Genomic DNA, 16,723 nt, shown 5'->3' with positions numbered 1-16,723 from the left:
TGCAAGGCAGCAACTCTACCGCTGCGCCACCGTGCTGCCCCATATTTCTTGGGTTTAATGTAGGAAGGAACTGCAGATCCTGGTTTACACCGATGATGGATGCAAAATGCTGGAGTAACTCAGCGGGACAGGCAGCATCTCTGGAGAGAAGGAATGGGTGATGTTTCAGGTCAAGACATTTCTTCAGAGTTAGGTTTAGGTTTATTATTGTCACGTATACAGTGCAGCTTTTGATTGCGTGCTAACCATAATCAGATAATACAATGAGACCAATTACAATATGATAATGCAATTAAGATCATCAAGCCAAACACAAGTACAACAGGTCGAGCAAAGGGAAAATACCAGAGTGAAAAATATAGTTCTCAGCCATGTAATGTATCAGTTCCAGAGAAAATGTCCAATGTCTGCAATGAAATATGTGGTAAAGTCAGGACTCTACCCTAGCTTATGGCTTATGGAAGGATCCTTCGAAGGTCTGGTAACAGAGGACTGACAAAACAGAGGTCTAATCTGTTTCAGAGTCTGATGGTACATTATTTCAAGCTGGCAAGCTAATTCTCTACCTCTTGTAAAGTTCCTTCACAGAGCCAGCCATGATAGGATAGATAGAGAGATAGAGAGATAGAGAGAGAGATAGATAGATAGATAGATAGATAGATAGATAGATAGATAGATAGATAGATAGATAGATAGATAGATAGATAGATAGATAGATAGATAGATAGATAGATTGATAAGATAGATAAGATAAACAAGCAGGGGATAAGAATGAAGAGAATCTTAATCAACTTCAGTTTGGAGCTTCCATGCAAACTTTGCCAGAATAACATGCAGTTGCAGCATGATTCTAATTATTTCACAAGCATTGCATTAATATTCATGGGGAAAGCTTCACTCAACACCACTCAGCAATCAAGGGTTAAATATGTTCACATGATCTGCACGATGGTAAGAATATTTCTCGGTGTGGAATGACTGACTGCAGGAGTGCCAGAAACTGACATGGGTGTGTGACTTATGATTGTACATTGAAGTTAATTAATTCCTCCATTGTGACATAGACGGAGGCCATTCAGCCCATTGAGCCTATGTCTTCCTAGCAGAGTCAGAAGAAGGCGCGGCACAGTGGCAAAGCTGTAAAGTTGCTGCCTCACAGCACCAGAGACCCAGGTTCGATCCTGAGTATTGGTACTGTCTGCACGGAGTTCGTATGTTCTCCCTGTAGCCGCATTGGTTTTCTCTTGGTCCTCTAGTTTCTTCCCACACTCTAAAGACGTACAAGTTTGTAGATTATTTGGCTTCTGTAAATTGTAAATTGTCCCTACAATGTAGGATAGTGCTAGTGTACACAGTGATCGCTGGTCGGCATGGACTCGGTGGGCCGATAGGCCTGTTTTCATGCTGTATCTCAAAGAATAAAGGGTCCTGACCCAAAATGCCCCCTATCCATGTTCTTCAGAGATGCTGCCTGACCTGCTGAATTACTCCAGTACTTTGTGTCTTGTTTTTTCCCCGTAAACCAGCATCTGCAGTTCCTTGTGTCTACAATCCCATTTCCTCTCTTCTTTCCCTGTACCTTTTGACTGTCACAGTGTTGATGTGAACAAGTGATCTTATAGATGTGTACAAAATCATGAGAGGGATAGGGTAAACGCGCTGGAGGAATTAGTTCAGGCCGGGACTATCGCACCGTTTCAGAAACATTTAGACAGGTACATGGATAGGATAGGTTTAGAGTGATGTGGGCCAAACGCAGGCAGGTGGGACTAGCGTGGATGGAACATGTTAGTTGGTGTGGGAAAGTTGGGCCGAAGGGCCTGTTTCCACACTGTACGACTCTGTGACTATATTTGGTACTAACTGCAATGTGGGGGTCAGCAGATACACTGAATCTAGAGTAATTGTCTTAGAAATCACATGTGTCCCATTTCAGCATTTTACTCTGAATTTAAACTGCCCTAATGATAAAATAACATTTTGACCAACTTATCTTATTTGGTATTAACCCACTACATGCAATAATGCTATAATCAGGTTTCTCAGCATAGGTTCCTTCTCTTGATTTTCCTTTACTTTTCAATATCTTAGTTACAGTCATACAGTAGGGAAACAGGCCCTTCGACCCAACTTGTCCATACTGACCAAGATCTAAGTTACTTCCATTTGTCTGCATTTAGCCCATATCCCTCCAAACGCTTCTGATCCATTTACCTGTCCAAGTGTCTTTTGAATGCTGTTATAGTACCACCTCCTCTGTCAGGTCATTCCATATATCCACCACCCTCTGAGTGAAAACGTTGTCCCTCAGGTTTGTAGCAATTCCTGTCATTCTCACCTTAAACATATGCTTTCTTGTTTTTAAATCTTCTTCCCAGGGTATCATTCAAACACCCTTATGATTTTATACATAATATTTCAATTGGGCCATGACTTATTAGAAGTTGAAAGGTATAAAACTAATCCATCTGCTATTTCCCCTCAATTGTTCCCATCCATTTAGATTATGGCTCTATCGTGAATTGTTCCCTGCATATGTCCAAATCAAAATAACTATTGAAATGCTTGATCCGCAAAAATCTTTCTCGTGAAACTGGAGGTGAGGTTTAGATTTGTTTGTAATAAAATGGATACTCCCAATTTTTTATTTTTTTTAAACACAAGAAGCACTAGTTTCAAGAATAAGTACTGTGATTTCATTTTATTCGCTGTTTAGTCATTTATATCTAATAGTAAAGGATTGGATTTGCAAATTGTCACCGGTAACTGGAAATTGTTGCTGATGCACAATTCCTATATTATCAGAAACAACATGAAGGACAGATAACCAGTCTGAATGTGTATGATTCAATTATGTGGCTGAAAAACATAAGTTGGATTGTTGTAGGAGCTGAATGGAGAAAAAGCAAGCGCTTATTTTTTTGTGATTAGCACCTAACTATTTATGTGTGAGAGCAGTGGGAGCTTGTTTCATCTGTGTCACACATAAAGTGATATATTTCTGCCTTTCATTCTCCTTTCATTTATATTCTATTAAAGCCCGACTGCATTACCTGATCTTTGGATGTTTCTCTTTTCGAACTTTAGCTACTATCAGAAATATAACGTGTTGACATTTACTTAAGCATGATGGTGTTATTGCTCACAATATTATTCTTGCTTCTGCTAGAAGATGTTGGGTTTAGACTCACTCTGCTGGCTTTCTCCCTGATGGAAACCATCAGCCTGAAGAGTGAACACTGGGTCAGTCATTTTTAAGGAGGATCTTATATTAAGAAGCAATCAGAAAAAAAGTACTGTATGAATTTACCGTATTTCTATAGAATTCTTCATAACCTCGATATCTTGAAGCTTTGTGCAACCAATGAGATACTGTTGATGTAAAGTCTCTATTGTCATTTTCTTTGTAGTCATTCTCTAGCGATCAAGGTTGACTTGCTTGCATTCCAGTTTGTTGGTTCTGAGGGAGATATTGAGGGTAATGGACGAACTGTTGGCTCATCGAAAGATGGGGCAGGAAGTGCCGATGGGGCTGGCGGGTGGCTAGTTTATGAGTGGGTGCACCCTTGCTGATGTTTAAATATGGTTAAGTGCGCATTATGCAATGTTCTCAACAGTATCCTGAATGTTCGTTCTCTGCTTTGAGCGGTAGGAAGACCAAGGATTCCTAAGAGTCAGTGTCATAGAGCCATAGTCATAGAATCGTACAATGTGGAAACAGGCTCTTCGGCCTAACTTGCCCACTCCGACCAACATGTTCCATCTACACTAGTCCCACCTGCCTGCATTTGGCCCATATCCCTCTAAACCTGTCCTATCCATGTATCTGTCGAAAAGGTTTTAAAATGTTGTCACTGTACCTTCCTCAACTACCTTGTCTGGCAGCTTGTTCCACATAATCACTACCCTATGAGTGAGAAAGTTGCCCCTCAATTTCTCCTTAAACCATTCCCCTCCCACCTTAAACTACAGTCCTCTGGTCTTTGATCCCCCTATCCGGGTAAAAGACTGTGCATTTGCCTTATCTATTCCCCTTATGATTTTATACACCTATATAAGATCACCCCTCAGCCTCCTGCGCTCCAAGTTATAAAGCCCAAGCCTGCCCAACTTCTCCCTGTAGCTCAGGCCCTCGAGTCCTCGGGACATCCTCATAAATCTTCTCTGCACTATCGTAGAAACAAGGAACTGCAGATGCTGGTTTGCACAAAAGTACACAAAGCGCTGGGGTGACTCAGCAGGTGTGGCAGCATGCTTGCAGAATATTGATAGGCAACATTCCGACAAGAGGCGCCATGTTTTGGCCCAATTTCTAAGTCCACGCTCTAGTTCTCATGAGCGGTGCCCATTCCAGGCAAGTCCCAGGCTGTTGCGGGCCTCCAGCCGCTCTCTCCTTGGACGCCATGTGCCTCTCCTCACCCGTCCATCTTTGTTCCCTGGGGGTGCCCCATGCAGCTGAGCATGAGGGTGCGGGAGGCCAGACCGCGGTTTCCTCTCGTCTTTGCTCCTCGACGGTCACGCCCATTGTCGCTGGCTCCATCCTCCCCATCCCACATCACCCCAGCACTCTCTGTCTTTCTCTGCACTCTTTTCAGGTTAAAGTTCTCAACCATAAACTACCAGAGCACAGTGGCGCCGCGGCAGCTTTACAGCGGCAGAGACCCGGGTTCAATCCTGACTACGGTTGCTGTCTGTACAAAGTTTGTACATTCTCCCTGTGACTGAATGGATTTTCTCCGGGAGCCCTGGTTTCCTCCCACACTCCAAAGACGTACAGATTCATAGGTTAATTGGCCTGTAAAATTTTAAATGAATGAATGAATAAGTTTATTTGCCAAGTATTCACATACAAGGAATTTGCCTTGGTGCTCTGCCCGCAAGTGACAACATGACATACAGTGACAGTTAGGAATGACACATAAAACATTAATAATAAAACATTATCGATTAAACATGTGAATTAAATAAAATACCAGAGCAAAAGTAGGGTACAGATTGTTGGTTATTGAGTAGAGCTACTACTCATGGAAAAAAAGCTGTTTTTATGTCTGACTGTGACAGCTTTGACAGTCCGGAGTCGCCTTCCAGAGGGAAGTGAGTCAATGAGTTTGTGGCCAGGGTGTGAAGGGTCAGAGATGATCTTGCCCGCTTGCTTCCTGGCCTTTGCAGTTTACAGTTTGTCAATGGAGGGAAGGTTGCAGCCAATAACCTTCTCTGCTGATCGGACGATTGGCTGCAGCCTCTGGATGCCGTGCTTGGTGGCTAAGCCAAACCAGACCATGATGGAGAAGGTGAGGACAGACTCTACGATGGCCGTATAGGATTGGACCATCATTGCCTGTGGCAGATTGTGCTTCCTCAGCTGCTGCAGGAAGTACATCCTCTGTTGTGCCTTTTTGACTATTGTCCCTGGTGTGTGTGTGTGTGTAGGATAGTGTGGTGATCGCTGGTCGGCGAGGACTCGTTCGGGTGAAGTGCCTGTTGCCGCGCCGTATTCTAAGCTAAACTGAATGAAACACCCAGCACTCTTTGTGTGAAAAAGTTAGCCATCAGATTCCTATCTTTCCCCTCTCACCTTAAACCTATGCCCTCTGGTTCTCGATTCCCCTACTCTGAGCAAGAGATGTTGTGCATCGACCTGATCTATTCCTCTCATGATGTTGTACTCCTCTATAAAATCCTCCTCCTATCTTCAATGTTTCCTACTTGTGTTTGGAATTTCATGTGTATGCAGGTTATTTTTGGCTTTTTGCGACATTGGTGAAAGTCTCACTTGTTTACTGTATGCAAGGTTGCCTCCAACCTTCAGTTCAAGGGCATATTTACAGCAGCTCAGATACACTGCAGTGGATACGAGGGTGTACAATCACTGCAATTGGTGACATTCTGCAGTAACCCCGTCTGCTTTTTATACATTCAGCTCAAAGTAGCGATTGTCTGCTCTGCCTAGCGCCGAGAAAGCAGCCCATTAAAAAGAATAAAGCTGTGAAGTAGTTGGCGGGAGGGAGGGAGGGAGGGATGAAACAATCAAATGTCAATCAGTGCTCATTCGTCATTTTGAAATGTCCGATTGTGTTGGCATCCGAAAGGTATTTACAGTCGCCAGTGAGAGAAAGCTGGTGTGTGTTTGTTTTATGGTGCATATACTCACCGGAGCTCTCCGGCATCTGCTTTGTGAAAGACGGGTGTGAGAGGGCTATTATTTAGAGCAGATAACAGGAAGTTGAATGCAGACAAAGCCCCACCCACTAACAGCATGGTTGCTGCTGAGGCAAGTGTGAAGGGAACAAAGAAATGACAAGCAAAACAGTAAACTGTGCTGGTAGCATTCCAAGAGGAATACTTTCCCTGCTTGTCTGGCTAACGCTTGCTGGAAAATTTCAAAGCAGATTTTGATCACTGAAGCCAGGAAGGTGGTGGTGGCTACTTGCAGGTAAGCCCATTGTATTTGAATGAAAAATGCTGCATTTTGAGTAGATGGCTTTAAAGGCTATTCCAGGTTGGCTTGGTGCTTTGATTAATGATCTTATTTGGATTCTGAGCGCCGCAGTACCGGAGACTTGCAATTGTAAGATATCTACTTAAATTATCTTTGAAGCTTGGCATAAAAATGATTTTATTTTTTGCCCAGCACGATAATATATTAGTGGCTTCCTGGGTTGCTTTTACGTATTGATGCACTATCGATATTGCCGACTTTCTATTTATTTTAAATAAATGTTGACCCTGTCCATTTAGCCAGGATGATCTGTACCGAATGCATTTACCGTAAAGACTCTTTGTCCCAGAATGAAAGGACTCTACTTTCTGAGGCACCGTGCAGCAGTCAGTCTGTTCCAGCTTTCTGTTTAGAGGGGGGTTTAAAGAAATAGAATAATATTTCTGTGTTCTGTGATGGCAGTAACATCTCTGGAACAAGAAGCTATGCTGATGTCTGCCCCTACTGATCATCACCCGTCCAGGATATAATTATATACAGAGGAATATTTATGAGATTACTTCTGCATTCCCTGTTATTAGCTAAACTTTTTGGACGTGAAATTGGACCGATGCCTGCCTTCCTTGTCAGATATTAGAATTGGGGGGTTTTTTTTAAGCCTAACCATGAAATATTAGTTACCCTTTAAATGAAAGAACTCTGCATCAAATATCAATACGTTATCATTTAGAGGTTTGTATTGGTGAGTTCAGTGTCGGAGATCCTTGCCTCTCCTCCAAATTGTTGCATATGAAGTGCATTCATCAACACAGCCAGCCTTCCAGAATGTATTAGTTGCCCTTTATGAAAGCAAAACGTGGGTGGAATTGTAGGACAGAGCTTAAACCAAGGCTTGAATTTTGATATTTGCTTTATAATTTCAAAGAAAAAAAAACGCGCATATGTTAAACAGACTTTTAAAAAAACTGGAAAGATATATGCTCTTGAAAGTGTGCACCACCAGACTCTGGAACAGCTTCTTCCCCTCTATTATCAAGGTTACGAACTTTCCTTCAATAAGCTAGCGTACTGTCTGCTGTGGACATAGGAGTTTGTCTATAGAATTGATGTGCTACAACGTGTTTGAGAAGGAACTGCAGATGCTGGAAAATCGAAGGTAGACAAAAATGCTGGAGAAACTCAGCGAGTGAGGCAGCATCTATGAAGCGAAGGAAATAGGCAACGTTTTGGGTCGAGACCCTTCTTCAGATGCACTACAATGTTCTGCATTTTGTATACTCCCCTTTCCTATTTCTATTGTACTTGACTTGATTTTATTTGTGTATAGCATATTTGATTAGTGTGGATAAACAAAGCTTTTCACTGTGCCTTGGTACACATGAAAATAATAAACATAAATCTAATCTTGTTCACTGTCATAATAATCACTATTTGTTATTTTGTTTTTGTTTTACATGTGTTTATTGAACTTTTGTGTTTGTTTATGGTGTTTACAGAATACTGTATTTACATATCTGTTGTGCTGCTGCAAGTAAGAATTTAATTCTTCTGCAGATGTATAGGGCTCTGATTCTTCTGCAGTCGTATAGGGCTCTGGTAAGATCATATCTGGAGTATTGCGTACAGTTTTGGTCTCCTTATTTTGAGGATGGACATCCTTGTGACTGAGGCAGTGCAGCGTAGGTTCACAAAATTGATCCCTGGGATGGCGGGACTGTCATATGAGGAAAGATTGAAAAGACTAGGCTTGTATTCACTGGAGTTTAGAAGGATGAGGGGGTTCTTATAGAAACATATAAAATTATAAAAGGACTGGACAAGCTAGATGCAGGAAAAATGTTCCCAATGTTGGGCGAGTCCAGAACCAGGGGCCATAGTCTTAGAATAAAGGGGAGGCCATTTAAGACTGAGGTGAGAAAAAACCCAGAGAGTTGTGAATTTGTGGAATTCACTGCCACAGAGAGCAGTGGAGGCCAAATCACTGGATGGATTTAAGAGATAGATAGAGCTCTAGGGGCTAGTGGAAACAAGGGATATGGGGAGAAGGCAGGCACGGTTTATTGATTGGGAACGATCAGCCATGATAACAATGAATGGTGGTGCTGGCTCGAAGGGCCGAATGGCCTATTTTTTTTATGTTTTTATGTTTCCATGTTAATTGAAGATAGGCACAAAGTGCTGGAGTAACTCAGCAGATCCAGCAGCATCTCTGATTATCTTTGGTGAAAACCAGCATCTGCAGTTCCTTCCTACACCCTAAGAATTTCATTGTTCTGTTTCGGGACATAAAACAATAAAAAAAAACTCGTCTTAACTCTTGACTAATCTAATTTTTATCTTGGTGTTAGCTGAGCAGGTTGATCCAGTGATCCATTTTCAGAAGGTAGCAGATGGTAACTTTTTTACTGTGCCAAAGTGGCCATTTCTCCTTTCCGAGAATAAAACACCATTTGCTGACTGATAAGGGTAACATCACAGCCAAGAATGATCCTGCACATCAGTAGCGGTCTTATCCTGAGTCAGGAAGATTAATGTTCAGGACTTGGTCCACCAGACATCTGAGGATGCCATTTATGTTGGCAATTCATCATAATATCAAGGAAGCCCTGGTAACTGGAGATTTCATCTTTTGCTTGGTGTATTAATCTGAAGTGCATATTCTGCAGTCTTCAATAGCAACTGGCCTGCTTCCAATACCTCTCCTTCGCCATTACAGCAGCAATTTGCATTTATATAGCACTCATAATAGAGTACACTGTCAAAAAAATGTTTCAGAGGAGGATTATCAAAGAAGAATTGATAGAGAGCCTGCGCAAGGAGATGTAATAACCCAGTAACCAAGATATTGATCTAAGAGGCATTTTTTGAAAAACATTATTAAGGGGGAGATAAAAGTAGCTGTGGAGAGATTAATGGTGAGCATTGCAGAGCATGGGGAGTGGGCAATTGAAGGCATGGCCATGAATCGCAGAGTGGTCAAATGGGGATGTGTAAGGTGTCATAATCTGTGCAAGGAGCACAGAGTACTTGAAGGGTTTTAAGGTTGTTGGAGATTACAGAGGTAGAAAGGTAAGAGGCCACGATATGATGTGAAAAGAAGCATAAGAACTTTAAAATTGAGGCACTGCTGGGGATGGGAGCTGCAGTTGTTCTTTGAGTGCTTAATAATGGCAATTTATATAAATTTGAATAGGATCAGAAGAGTCTAGTGATTTAAGGTTTGCCATCTGCCTCACGGCGGCCCCACAATTCCCCGTTTTGTGCTCCTGTGCTTTGGTCAGTTCACGTGGTAAAGAAGGCATTTACGACATTTGCAGCACAGTGGTGCAGCGGTAAGAGTTGCTGCCTCCCAGTGTTGGAGACCCGGGTTCAATCCTGACTACGGGTGCTGTCTGTGTGGAGTTTGCATGTTGTTCCTGTGACCGTGTGGGTTTTCACTGGGTGCTCTGGTTTCATCCCCACACTTCAGAGAAGTACAGGTTTGTAGGTTAATTGGCTTCTGTAAATTGACCCTAGTGTGTAAGATAGTGCATGTATACAGGGTGATCGCTGGTTGGACACGATGTGCCGAAGGGCTTGTTTCTGCCTTGTATGTCTAAAGTAAAGCTGCTGCCTTGCAGCACCAGAGACCCAGGTTCAATCCTGATCTCAGATGCTGTCTGTGTGGAGTTTGCACGTTTTCCCTTTGACCAAGTGGGTTTGCTCTAGATGCTCCGGTTTCCTCCCACATCCCAAAAACATGCGGGCTTCTAGGTTAATTGGCCTCTGTAAATTTCCCCTTGTGTGTAGAGAATGGATGTGACAGTGGGATAACATAGAACTAGTGTGAACAGTGATTGATAGTCAGCGTGGACTCGATGGGCTGAAGGGCCTGGTCCAATGCTGTGTCTTTCAATCAATTGAATCGTGCTATGGGAAGTCATAGTTAACTTGCATATCTTCTTTACTATAAGACACCACTCACCTGAACAGGATATATTTGCCTGCTGAGATGTTTTAATTGTTTGGATCACATTTGGGTCTTCAACCTAATTTCGAAGGGCGAGTGGAGAAGGTTCGAGGGGCAGAGGTTCAACCTAAAGTGGTTTCTTTGAAATTATAAGTCTATTATTATATGCATGAGTACGGTGATGTACGTATACAATGAAATGTCCTGCACTAGATCTCCTGTTATTCTAAAGGAAAAAAAAATCTTGCCTTTCCAGTTTGTGCAAATAGTTAATTTTCAATATCTCTCGATAAACCTCCTGTTAAGGAGTGATTGCTGACACACTGTAACCTTTACTAAGAGTTTATTATAGCACATGGCACACACGTCCCAGCACTGACTGCATCCAGCCTTCAGGCGTACCGGGACCAAATGGGAGGAACAAAGGGAGGATACCACAGTTATACTAATATGATGTGGCGTGGTTAGTGGTGATGAGGTAACTACATTCTAGGTTGCATGCATAAACCATCTACATCCTTCCCCTTACAAATTACACAAGGCAGGTTGGTTATACAGTACCTGCAAAGCTAAACGAACTCTCCGTATCGAGCCGGAGGTTTGACAATCCGACCCGAGCGAGTGCGCACAGCACCCTCACCCTCCCACCCGTAAGAATAGGAGGAGGGACAGGAACAGAAACAGGAGGGAGAGAGAAGGTGGGTGGAGAACCAAGCTTGGAAGGGGAACGGAGGGGCACAGGTGAACCAGGTGAAACAGAAGGGGTAGAATGAGCAGAAGTCGGAGAGAGAGAAGACCTGACAGGGGACGGCAGGGCCTGAGAAGCGAACCCTGGAAGAGCAGGGGGAGGGGCCTGAGGCAAACGGACCGACCGGGGCATGCGGGGAGCAGAGGGTAAGTTAGTGGAGGAAGGCTCGACACGCGATGGAGGGGTATACGGAATCGCAGGAGGTGGTTTGGGCTCGTTGACCGCCAACAGGTGCTGGCGGCTGCGCCGGTAGATAGTCCCCTCAAAATCCACCAGGTAGGACCGTGGCGAACTGTCGAACCCGACCACGGTGGCTATTCGGGAAAAGCCGGTAGACGTCTGCAAACGGACGACCTGGCCAGGCAGCAGTGGGGATAGAGGGCGGCAGGACTTGTCATGCGAGCGGCGCTGGATTTCGTGCTTCTGACACCATGTAAAGGAGTGATTGCTGACACACTGTAACCTTTACTAAGAGTTTATTATAGCACATGGCACACACGTCCCAGCACTGACTGCATCCAGCCTTCAGGCATACCGGGACCAAATGGGAGGAACAAAGGGAGGATACCACAGTTATGATGGGGCGTGGTTAGTGGTGATGAGGTAGCTACATTCTAGGTTGCATGCATAAACCATCTACACCTCCTTTATACCGTATCAGGACCGTGATATTTTACTTACTAAGTTCATAAGTGATAGGAGCAGAAGGAGGTCATATGGCCCATTGCCGTTCTGCCGTTCAATCGTGGCTGATCTATCTTTCCCTCTCAACCCCATTCTCCTGTTGTCTTTATGGAGTTTGCACGTTCTCCCCTTCTTGCGTGGGTTTTCCCAGCGTGCTCTGGTATCCTCCCACACTCCAAAGATGTACAAGTTTGTAGGTTAATTGGCTGCGGTAAAATTGTAAATTGTCCCTAGTGGTTAGGATGTTTAGTGCATGGGTATAGCTGGTCGATGTGAACTCGGTGGGCCTAACGACCTATTTCCTCGTTGTATCTCTGAACTAATCTAAACTAAATTGAATTAAGAGGTCAGTGTATAATATTTAAAGCAGTGATCCTAATAAAATCCTCTGCCTTGAAAGTTTTTTTTTGCTCGAATGCAATTAGCATTTATTGATAGAAAATACCAGGGCAAAATGGGATGAAAGGTTTCTTGAATATTTATTTTAATTTTATAATGCAATTAAAATAAAAACAACTCAGACATTTTTTAAGTTAAACACGTATGGTTAACTTAAAGCTTATTGAGTTACATGACAAACTCGACATCCAGGACATATAAGAACTATATTATGTTATCACGACCAGTATAAAAATGAGAATGCAAACTTGTTTACAATATAATCCTAACTGTGCATCATGAACACCTTGTAACTTTGCACTCTGATTAATAACATAGAGTGAACTATGTAAGTGTAATCACTACCCCTCTTCCCCACCCCTTAAAAATGCTTTTAATAGAATTGGTTTCCACTGGTTCCTGTTTATGGTGAAATTAAATTAAATTTGAAGTACCCTACTGTTTCACAATATGATTGTATGGTTAGGAACTCAGCATTTATGGCCTCAAGGAATTTGGAGACCTCCACAACATTCAGACTAATGAGATCCAGCATCGGCAGGGCTTGGAGATCTGCTCTGAAGATAAATTAAACCTAAAAATTGGGCACTCTGAATGTATAATTGTGCCGGATGCATAATTGTTTTTTTGCAAATCAGAACGAAAGAAACATTTTAACCCCCTGGCAATGTAGACCTTCTATATCCAGGCAAAGCTCAAGTAAAATGTTTTAATGTAACTGCAGTTGGAGCTTTTTTATTTTGGTTTAGATTGGTGTATAGCTTTAATGGTATGTAACTTTGAATAGCTTCTTTATTATCACGTGAAACGAGGTACAGTGAAATACATTTTTTGCATACAGATTAGCGAGACTATCACCCTACATAATCAGCATACGTAGTACAATCCCCCGGTTGGCACACTGAGTTCATATGCAAGAGGTGCAATTTTGGTGCCATTTTGCATTCTCAGCTGCAGCTGGCCACAAAGGCCCGTTGCAGCCGTCTCCTCTATTCCAGTCGTCTCGCAAACCATCATCTCTCTCCTTGCACGGCGCTCTTCATCCCGGGGTTGTGCCTCCCGTACTTGACCTTGTGGTATTAGTTTTGTTTAGAGATACAGCATGGAAACATGCCCTTAGGCCCACTGAGTCCGGGCTGGCCAACCGATCACCGTACACTACCTCTATGTTATCTAACTTTCTCATCCTACACACTAGGCACTCACAGCAGCCAATTATCCTACAAACGTGCACGTCTTTGTAGTGTGGGATGAAGCCAATGCACCTGGTGAAACCCGCGCGGACACAGGGAGACGACTCCCATGGTTGCTGGAAGTCAGGTCTCTGGCGCCGTGAATCAGCAGCTCTACCGCAGCGCTGCTGTACTGCCCCTGATTTAGATCCGAATAAGATGAATAATGTCTAGGTTAGATGTGAACATTGCTGTTTGTTTCCCATTGTTCATACATGACAGATCACTTCTGATAAACCAGGAAGTGTATGCACTCTCAGATAAGATGGACATTTGTTGTAGGAAAATAACTTCCTCTTCAATTGTATAAACTGTCTTTGTTTGCACTGAGGATGTTTTTATTTTCATTAGTATTGGTGTTGTCCATTTATTGAATTTCTGTTGGTCACATATTTGGGAACATCGTGTTTACGGGCCTCTTTTGTTGCAACAAGGTTTAAGGTGAAGGGGAAAGGTTTGATAGGAATCTGAGGGGTAAGTTTTTCCATGCAAAGAGTGGTGGGTGTATGGAATGACCTGCCAGAGGAGGTAGTTGAGGCTGGGGCTATTGGATAGGGCAGGTTTAGAGGGACATGGGCCAAATGCAGGCAGGTAGGGCTAGTGTAGATGGGATCTGTTGGTTGGTGTTGGCAAGTTGGGCCGAACAGCCTGTTTCCATGGTCTATGACTCGTTGAGCAAGGAAAAATGTTATTGGTCTGTTGTTGGCACGTATGACGATTAAGCACCCTTGTGTTGTTTTCAGGCAACGTAAAGTTACAAGGCATGAGATATTGCACATTATCTACAGATAACTATGTGAGATAATTGATATTTATCATTACTTAACAGAAACATTTTTAACCAGCCTACCAGACAAAGGATAAAACATGACATTCTTGAACTACTTGAGCGAGGAATTTAAGTTGTAAAGTTATGCGAATGCAGAGTTAAGAATCCAGATCCATTTTGCATGCACTGTATGCCACACCAAAGTTGGTAGTAACAGATAGTAATCAGTCATTGTTTGTCCTCTACTATCATTTCAGAAGCAATTAAATAACTTTTGTTTGTCTTTGTAACTTTGTCTTTGTAACTATGTTTTGAATAATTTTGGAACTATTCCAGTTCAATGAATATTTCTACCTGTTCTTGCCCAAAATGTCAGCCAAGCTGATTATGGATTGTATTCTCCCCCTTTTTAAGTAGAATATGATAACAGGATCTCTTGAGTAGTTCAGAAATATTTTGTTTGTCAGTAAACAACAGATTTTAAACAGAAAATGGTCATGTCAGAGAGAAGAATTCCAAATGAAATATTTACTGTAATTATCTTCCTTCATTTAAAATGGCTCTGTATGTTTGGTGCCACCCTGCAGCTGTGAAATTGACACAAGATGGATCAATGATGAGAATTATATTCTGCACGCTGTATCTCCCCCTTCGCTGTACCTACTATACTTGAGTTTTGCTTGCTTGTATTTATGTAGAGTATTATCTGATTTGGTTAGATAGCGTGCAAAAACAAAGTTTTTCACTGTACCTCAGTGCAAGTGACCATAATAAATCTAAACCTCAAAGTAAGAATCGTGTGAAAACTATGAAGAAATACCTTTATGTTTAATAACTTTGTATAGGTTCACCGTTGTTTTTACACCTTTGCCTAATTTTGTAATGATATTCCTAGCTATTGTCAGCTTGGATAATACAGGAAAACTGGTGGTGAATTCTTGTTCAGAAAGGCTAATGCTACACAGCTAGATACGGATTGAAGATTAATTATCCATTCCTTCTCTCCAGAGATACTGCCTGTCCCACTGAGTTACTCCAGCATTTTGTGTCTACCTTACAAATTGATTGGGTGGTCCGTATCATAATCATACTTTATTAGCCAAGTATGTTTTGCAACATACGAGGAATTCAATTTGCCATACAGTCATCCCAATAAAAAGCAAAACACACAAAATACATTTTAACATGAACATCCACCACAGTGACTCCTCCACATTCCTCACAGTGATGGAAGGTGAAAAAAAGTTCAAATCTCTTCCCTTCTTTGCCCTCTCGCAGTCGGGGGCCCCGAGCCTTCCGTTGACGGGAAAATCTTGGCTCCCCTAGCCGGCGGTCGGGCACTCCGCGTCGGGGGGGATCTCAGCTCCCTCGCAGCAGGCGATCGGACCCCAGGTCAGGGCTGGTCGAACCTCTTGCGACTTTGGAGCTTCCCGTGATCAGTCTCTAACTGAGACTGCGAACTCCTCGATGGTGAAATTCGCAGGCTGCGGTTGGAACGTTGATCCCAGGCAAGGGATCGCAGGTTCCGATAGTAAGTCCACGGCCCTGCGGTGGGGCTTAAAGTCAGTTTCGCGCAAGGCCGCCAGCTCCATGATGTTAGGCCGCAGAGCAACCGGAGTTACGATCCGGAAAACAATCGCATCTCCGGCAAGGTAAGAGATTAACATTAACACATACTTTTTAAAGCACACAAAAAAGACGAAAAGGCAGACAGACCGTTGGCAAAGCTGCCATCGTTGACGGCGCCACCATGCCACCCAATGATGTTTATCCTATGTATTAGGGGTGGCATGGTGGCGCAGAGGTTGAGTTGCTGCCTTACAGAGACAGAGACCTGGGTTAGATCCTGACTACAGATGCTGGCTGCACGGTGGGTTTGCTCCTGGTGCTCCGGTTTCCTCCCACACTCCAAAGATGTAAAGGTTTGTAGGTTAATTAGCTTTGGTGAGTTGTCCCTAGTGTGTACAGGATAATGCTAGTGTATGGGGATCGCTGTAACTGTACAACTCCTCCCCCTTCTGTTATGGGGTAGACTGACTTCCCCCCCCCCCCTCCCCTAGCAATCTTTGCACATCCCCAATCCTTTCCACCCATCACTTTAATTTCATGTTTCATGTATTAGGTGTTTTTATGAGTGTTGGCAGATCAATTTCCCTTCTGGGATAAATAAAGTTCTATCGTATTGTGCCGAAGGGCCTGTTTCCACGCTGTATCTCTGAACTAAACTAAACTAAAACTGTAACCTCTTGTGTGAGCATTAATATCACTGACCATCGCGAATCTGTGAACTCCGATCAGACCAAGAATTGGATTTCTGGCACAGTTAAACAATAAGCTATCAAAATAGATCATAACTGGGTCACCAACTGTGAAATGCATTGAGGCACCTGTTCCATTCACACTTTTATTTTGTATTCATAGATATGTTCTCTTCGGTTCAATATATTGTGTTGCGAGTCACATAATGAAAGTAATAATCTTGAGGAAATAACGTTCGGTCACC

General features: G+C 42.9%; 1 protein-coding gene across 3 annotated transcripts in view; it reads left to right on the top strand.

Annotated features, from left to right (window-relative positions):
• Positions 1 to 6,053: 6,053 nt before the first annotated feature.
• The window catches only part of st6gal2 (ST6 beta-galactoside alpha-2,6-sialyltransferase 2), a 73,305-nt gene continuing 62,635 nt past the window's right edge, over positions 6,054 to 16,723 (top strand). For all 3 annotated transcript variants that reach the window (XM_033022625.1, XM_033022623.1, XM_033022622.1), the window contains exon 1: positions 6,054 to 6,433. The gene's annotated coding sequence lies outside the window, so the exon portion shown is untranslated. The remainder of the gene's footprint in view (positions 6,434 to 16,723) is intronic.

The sequence above is a fragment of the Amblyraja radiata genome, chromosome 6 (assembly GCF_010909765.2).
Source record: "Amblyraja radiata isolate CabotCenter1 chromosome 6, sAmbRad1.1.pri, whole genome shotgun sequence".
NCBI lineage: Eukaryota > Metazoa > Chordata > Chondrichthyes > Rajiformes > Rajidae > Amblyraja > Amblyraja radiata.
Note: the sequence above shows the minus strand (reverse complement) of the source record. Positions and strands in the feature narration are given on the sequence as shown.